Raw genomic sequence first — 8,233 nt, 5'->3', positions numbered from 1 at the left:
TTCAATTAGGAAATGTGCTAACATATCCTACCTGGTCTTAAGAGTAATTAAGAGTACAGAAGAGGCAAGACTGGCCTGCTTTCAAATCGTGGTTCCATCACTTTGACTCTCAGCAATTTACAAAATCTCTCCAAACCCCAGAATCCTCTGTCTTAAAATAGTAGGAGCAGGAGCCCATCACCCTGCCACCTGAAGCCTCCTACTCAACCTTAAAGGTTGACTTAGTTGGACATGTCGTTGGACGTAGTGATACGGGGCAGATGAGAGATTAAAATAAAGCATGCGAAAAGTGCTCAAGGCGGTTCTTGGTCCACACTGTGCTAGATCAATAAATTAGTGCTGTCATCACAGCCCACTCCTCATTACTAAAGACCCCTTCAGTGGCGCCTGTGTGGCTAAGTCAGTTGAGTATCTGCCTTCAACTCAGGTCATGATCCCCAGGTTCTGGGATCCAGCCCCACGTTGGGTTCCCTGCTCAGTGGGGAGTCTGCTTCTCCCTCTCTGCCTGCCACTCCCCCTCCTAGTGCTCACTCTCTCTCTCTCTCTCTCTCTCTCTCAAATAAATAATTAATAATACAGACAGACAGACCCCTTCATACACTAGGAATAGGATGACACATTTTCAAATTAAAAAAAAATCTGTCCTGCACCATCAACCAATATCACACCTATGATGAGATCATAGAGGTGTTGCGTTTATATCTTGGAAGGCCCAGGAAACAAGCCAGGAATGTCTGATGATCTTGGCTAGGAAAACCCAAGGTATCTAAAAGTGAATATGGAAGATGGCCAGCCAGGAGAGTGAAAGATAATGAACCAAAATGAAATATTATCCTGTAATGCTCAGTTAATTATCAAAGTTATGATTTTCCCTGTAGATTATCCTATCTCCTCTGTTGCCCTAATCATTGGCTGTTTGAGAGCAACTATAGATGCTGTCCATCCTCCTCCTCCTCTGCCCCTTCTTTCTCTGTTTCTGCATCCTCTTGGTAGCCACAGGCTCCCCTGTTTCTCGTGGGTTTTTTGGCCAAGGTCATTGGACAACCTTGACTACTCTCCTAGACCTTTAGGAGAAGCACAATCCCTTTAAGCAAAAAGGTCCACTTTACACACACACACACACACACACACACACACACATGCACACACACACACCTCTTCTCATGTTGGCAGGAAGCGTGCCTACTTTATATTTAATGTTAGCAGACATGCTTGTAGATTGACAGATAAGCTGAGCCTCTGGGAATGAATTATTGTTTGAAAGCTGTGAGCAAAGGCTAAAGCACACTTACTTAGAGTTTAGTGTGTCACCTTGCCTGCTGGACTCCTGGGTCAGCTAGCCCAGCTTCACAGCAGGCAAGTCTTCCTAAAGAAGCACAACACCCATTGGGCCTCATGCAAGAGCCTGGCCCATCATACACAATAACCATAAGCAGGCATATTGAAAGCTGAGAAAAGACTCGGCCTTTTAGTTATGATGCTGTGGTTTGTAGGTGACAGACACCCAGCTTGACGGTGCTGATGCAGAAAACAGGAGACTTGATCATGTAAGCAAACTAGAGCAGGGGAAAGGCCAGGCCTCCAAACGGTAAGTACCAGGGAATGGAATTCCACTAGGACTCTATCCTGTAGCTCCACTTCTATGTGTGTGTTTGTGTATGTGTGTATGTCCTTCAACTCACACCCATTCTCCTTCCACCTGTGGAGCACAGTACCAGGCTTATCCCTGAGGGACACTGGTGCCCATCTTCCCTGTGGGTGTACAGGGTTGCCACATGTGGTTGTGCAGGCTGTGCACTGTACAGCTCTTGGGAGCACCCTTCCACATTGAGGTCTATAGCTGAGATGCAGAGAGAGTGAGACACGCCATAGAAAAGGCTGGACTTAAACCAAAGTTTCTCAACCTCAGCATGGTAATCATTTTAGGCCAGATAATTCTTTGTTGCAAGGGGCCATCCTTTTACACTGTAGGATGGTTAGCAGCTACCAGGCCTCTACCCACTAGATAGTAGCACACACACTCACACAATGGTGCCAACCAAAAATGTGTCCAGACATTGCCGAAAGCCCCCTGCGGTGGGTAAAATAGCACCATGTTGAGGACCACTGACAAAGGAAAGATGTCCTCCCAGCATATCCTGCTCCAGCCCATCCTAGGGGAAGACAGAAAGTTCCAACCTCGCCCAGAAGTGGCTAGTCTTACAAATAAAAAGCCACTGGAGAGTATTTTAAGGATAAAGCCCTTGTGGGTTTTTTCTAGCCCCAAGATTTACTCTAAGTAGAAGGTAGCTAAACTTGGCTGAGAGTCAAACTTGTGCCAGGCTGAATAGAAATCTTGGTTTTACAAGAAGTGTGGGAGCTCTCCAGGAAGCACAGCCCTTAACCACAATATTTGTGCCACTGAAGCACAAAAGCTCCAAAGACACCTATAGATTTTTTAATTGTCAAGCTTTATTCATAAAACTGACCTTTTTCATTAAAAAAAAAAAAGTGTTCCTTGACTTGGAAGAACACTTTCTATTACAGAGTTGTCCCAATAGTTGTTGGGATATTGGCCAAAGACAACATCTAGATGTAAATCCTGGTTCCTTCAATAACTCCTATGAATGTCAGGTATGCATCTTGCTCCACAAAACTAGGGTGGAAAAGGGTCTCATTTCTTTAGGTTGGCTAAATTAAGCATAATATCCCCTGTGCCCTCATTTATTGAACTATTAGGAAATTCTTCCCCCATTGCTGCTGGATGTCTTTATTCCCTCAGAGACATGTAAAGGTCCCGGGGTATTCCCTAGTCCCAAACCCTGGGGACCCCCACTGGTGTCCAGTCTAGTCCTCTGTGCTTGTAAATTCCCTGTCCAGTGAACTCACACTGTCCCCTGAAGGCAGGGATTCCTGTCTTTCTAAACGAGGTTTGGGCATAAGGGTTTTTTGCCCAAGATCATTTCTTCTGGCACATCCATCTTTCATCTCTCACGGAGAAGGCAGCTTTGTGAGGGATCTGGTCATTGCCATGTGAAAAACATGCAGCAGGAGTGCCTGGGTGGCGTTCAGTGAGTTAAGTGTCTGCTTTTGGCTCAGGTCATGATCTCAGGGTCCTGGGACCAAGCCGTGCATCAGGCTCCATGCTCAACAGCGAGTCTGCTTCTCCCTCTTCCTCTCCCTCTATGATCCCTCACTCTTGCTCCCTCTCAAATAAATAAAATCTTTAAAAAAAGAAAAAGAAAAAGAAAAACCTGCAACATACCCCACCCCCTTCCAAAATGATGGATGACTTTTCTGATCTAATCATTTCCGCCTCCATGACTCTTTCAACCCCAATACTTCTGGGACAATTCAGCAAGAGTCTTCCCGAAAACCCATGGGTCACCCATCTTTCTCTACCTCCATTCCTGTGGGACAATTCTGAAGCTGGAAGAACAGCTTGGCCCATCTCTGGGGCTCCCTGAGTATGTGTTAAACAGCCCATTCAGGATTTCCCTGGCTATCAGAATGCTTGGGTAATTTTCAGCTGAAATCTGTGATCAAAAATTGACCCTCACTTGTACTTTAAGAGCTCAGCGTGTCACCCTGATCACTAGATGCCTCAGTTTGCTTGAAGATCTTCCTAAAGAACCCTGTTGGGTCTCATGAAAGCTCTGCCCCTGCCAGTGGTGGGCAAGGCTGCATTCAGGGGGTGTTAGGTATTAGGGAGCCCTCCCGCTGGGTACAGAGCTGCCTTCCCCATCTAGTTCTTAGGAACAACGCTGACACTTTCATTTCTATTTGCCTAATTCCTATTTTTCACCTGGTATGTGACTCAAGAGTGTTTAAAGGGAGTGACAATATTATCAACTCTCAAAGGACAAAGGCAGACAGACTTTCCAATCAGGATGAGGATGCTCTCCACAGCTCAAGCTGAAGCCCTGCAGGGGCTTTGATCTTATCTTTATACCATTACCAACTGTAAAAGATAATATTTTAGCTAAAATGTCATTTTTAGGGCAGCCCTGGTGGCTCAGTGGTTTAGCGCCGCCTTCAGCCCAGGGCCTGATCCTGGAGACCCGGGATTGAGTGAGTCCCACGTCAGGCTCTCTGCGTGGAGCCTGCTTCTCCCTCTGCCTGTCTCTGCCTCTCTCTCTGTGTCTCTCATGAATAAATAAAATCTTTTTTAAAAAATTGTCATTTTTAGATCCTTTTGTAAAACCTCAAATGTTACTTTGAGTCCACGGATAAACTTCAAACTTCAGTCACCAAACCTAGTTTTAATATATCCCTTATTCTTATACATTTAAAATAGCTATAAATTAACCAGATGGATGGTGTGTTTTTTATTTTTTTAAATTCTTTTGGTGTGTTTAAATATAAAGAGAATACTAAGTCTAAACCAATGGAAAAAAATAGTTATTTTCCTGTCTTCTAGCTTTCTGGAGTCTACAAAGAAAAGTCTAGCTTTTCTGGAGAAAACAAAATGTATTTACTTTGCTAATAATGGTAATTAACAAAAATGACTAAGACGATATTTGGCATAATTATGGGATGATGCAAGTATTTATATAAGATAATACACATAGTTTAAGGCAATGATTATAATTTATTATAATGGTAAATCACTAGGATATAACTTTTTATGTAATATGTTCATAAGATTATATTTTGAAAATAAGATTCATTTTTTAGTCTCTAAACAAAAATAAATTATACTCTAAGTGTACAAACTTATTAACAATTTTTTTGACTTGAGTTATACTACCATGTTCCTAAAAAACAAAAACCCACATTAAAAACTTTGACAAAAATAAAAAAATAAATAAAAACTTTGACAAAGTTGGCTCAATGTTTATCCATAAAAAAGGTTTATAGGGGCATAGGGCCATCTGGGTGGCTCAGTGGTTGAGCGTCTGCCTTTGGCTCAGGTCATGATCCCAGGAGAGTGAAAGATAATGAACCAAAATGAAATATTATCCTGTAATGCTCAGTTAATTATCAAAGTTATGATTTTCCCTGTAGATTATCCTATCTCCTCTGTTGCCCTAATCATTGGCTGTTTGAGAGCAACTATAGATGCTGTCCATCCTCCTCCTCCTCTGCCCCTTCTTTCTCTGTTTCTGCATCCTCTTGGTAGCCACAGGCTCCCCTGTTTCTCGTGGGTTTTTTGGCCAAGGTCATTGGACAACCTTGACTACTCTCCTAGACCTTTAGGAGAAGCACAATCCCTTTAAGCAAAAAGGTCCACTTTACACACACACACACACACACACACACACACACATGCACACACACACACCTCTTCTCATGTTGGCAGGAAGCGTGCCTACTTTATATTTAATGTTAGCAGACATGCTTGTAGATTGACAGATAAGCTGAGCCTCTGGGAATGAATTATTGTTTGAAAGCTGTGAGCAAAGGCTAAAGCACACTTACTTAGAGTTTAGTGTGTCACCTTGCCTGCTGGACTCCTGGGTCAGCTAGCCCAGCTTCACAGCAGGCAAGTCTTCCTAAAGAAGCACAACACCCATTGGGCCTCATGCAAGAGCCTGGCCCATCATACACAATAACCATAAGCAGGCATATTGAAAGCTGAGAAAAGACTCGGCCTTTTAGTTATGATGCTGTGGTTTGTAGGTGACAGACACCCAGCTTGACGGTGCTGATGCAGAAAACAGGAGACTTGATCATGTAAGCAAACTAGAGCAGGGGAAAGGCCAGGCCTCCAAACGGTAAGTACCAGGGAATGGAATTCCACTAGGACTCTATCCTGTAGCTCCACTTCTATGTGTGTGTTTGTGTATGTGTGTATGTCCTTCAACTCACACCCATTCTCCTTCCACCTGTGGAGCACAGTACCAGGCTTATCCCTGAGGGACACTGGTGCCCATCTTCCCTGTGGGTGTACAGGGTTGCCACATGTGGTTGTGCAGGCTGTGCACTGTACAGCTCTTGGGAGCACCCTTCCACATTGAGGTCTATAGCTGAGATGCAGAGAGAGTGAGACACGCCATAGAAAAGGCTGGACTTAAACCAAAGTTTCTCAACCTCAGCATGGTAATCATTTTAGGCCAGATAATTCTTTGTTGCAAGGGGCCATCCTTTTACACTGTAGGATGGTTAGCAGCTACCAGGCCTCTACCCACTAGATAGTAGCACACACACTCACACAATGGTGCCAACCAAAAATGTGTCCAGACATTGCCGAAAGCCCCCTGCGGTGGGTAAAATAGCACCATGTTGAGGACCACTGACAAAGGAAAGATGTCCTCCCAGCATATCCTGCTCCAGCCCATCCTAGGGGAAGACAGAAAGTTCCAACCTCGCCCAGAAGTGGCTAGTCTTACAAATAAAAAGCCACTGGAGAGTATTTTAAGGATAAAGCCCTTGTGGGTTTTTTCTAGCCCCAAGATTTACTCTAAGTAGAAGGTAGCTAAACTTGGCTGAGAGTCAAACTTGTGCCAGGCTGAATAGAAATCTTGGTTTTACAAGAAGTGTGGGAGCTCTCCAGGAAGCACAGCCCTTAACCACAATATTTGTGCCACTGAAGCACAAAAGCTCCAAAGACACCTATAGATTTTTTAATTGTCAAGCTTTATTCATAAAACTGACCTTTTTCATTAAAAAAAAAAAAGTGTTCCTTGACTTGGAAGAACACTTTCTATTACAGAGTTGTCCCAATAGTTGTTGGGATATTGGCCAAAGACAACATCTAGATGTAAATCCTGGTTCCTTCAATAACTCCTATGAATGTCAGGTATGCATCTTGCTCCACAAAACTAGGGTGGAAAAGGGTCTCATTTCTTTAGGTTGGCTAAATTAAGCATAATATCCCCTGTGCCCTCATTTATTGAACTATTAGGAAATTCTTCCCCCATTGCTGCTGGATGTCTTTATTCCCTCAGAGACATGTAAAGGTCCCGGGGTATTCCCTAGTCCCAAACCCTGGGGACCCCCACTGGTGTCCAGTCTAGTCCTCTGTGCTTGTAAATTCCCTGTCCAGTGAACTCACACTGTCCCCTGAAGGCAGGGATTCCTGTCTTTCTAAACGAGGTTTGGGCATAAGGGTTTTTTGCCCAAGATCATTTCTTCTGGCACATCCATCTTTCATCTCTCACGGAGAAGGCAGCTTTGTGAGGGATCTGGTCATTGCCATGTGAAAAACATGCAGCAGGAGTGCCTGGGTGGCGTTCAGTGAGTTAAGTGTCTGCTTTTGGCTCAGGTCATGATCTCAGGGTCCTGGGACCAAGCCGTGCATCAGGCTCCATGCTCAACAGCGAGTCTGCTTCTCCCTCTTCCTCTCCCTCTATGATCCCTCACTCTTGCTCCCTCTCAAATAAATAAAATCTTTAAAAAAAGAAAAAGAAAAAGAAAAACCTGCAACATACCCCACCCCCTTCCAAAATGATGGATGACTTTTCTGATCTAATCATTTCCGCCTCCATGACTCTTTCAACCCCAATACTTCTGGGACAATTCAGCAAGAGTCTTCCCGAAAACCCATGGGTCACCCATCTTTCTCTACCTCCATTCCTGTGGGACAATTCTGAAGCTGGAAGAACAGCTTGGCCCATCTCTGGGGCTCCCTGAGTATGTGTTAAACAGCCCATTCAGGATTTCCCTGGCTATCAGAATGCTTGGGTAATTTTCAGCTGAAATCTGTGATCAAAAATTGACCCTCACTTGTACTTTAAGAGCTCAGCGTGTCACCCTGATCACTAGATGCCTCAGTTTGCTTGAAGATCTTCCTAAAGAACCCTGTTGGGTCTCATGAAAGCTCTGCCCCTGCCAGTGGTGGGCAAGGCTGCATTCAGGGGGTGTTAGGTATTAGGGAGCCCTCCCGCTGGGTACAGAGCTGCCTTCCCCATCTAGTTCTTAGGAACAACGCTGACACTTTCATTTCTATTTGCCTAATTCCTATTTTTCACCTGGTATGTGACTCAAGAGTGTTTAAAGGGAGTGACAATATTATCAACTCTCAAAGGACAAAGGCAGACAGACTTTCCAATCAGGATGAGGATGCTCTCCACAGCTCAAGCTGAAGCCCTGCAGGGGCTTTGATCTTATCTTTATACCATTACCAACTGTAAAAGATAATATTTTAGCTAAAATGTCATTTTTAGGGCAGCCCTGGTGGCTCAGTGGTTTAGCGCCGCCTTCAGCCCAGGGCCTGATCCTGGAGACCCAGGATTGAGTGAGTCCCACGTCAGGCTCTCTGCGTGGAGCCTGCTTCTCCCTCTGCCTGTCTCTGCCTCTCTCTCTCTCTGTG

The sequence above is a fragment of the Vulpes lagopus genome, chromosome 18, assembly GCF_018345385.1.
Source record: "Vulpes lagopus strain Blue_001 chromosome 18, ASM1834538v1, whole genome shotgun sequence".
NCBI classification, from domain to species: Eukaryota; Metazoa; Chordata; class Mammalia; order Carnivora; family Canidae; genus Vulpes; species Vulpes lagopus.
The sequence above is the reverse complement of the archived record's forward strand: the minus strand, read 5'-3'. Positions refer to the sequence as shown.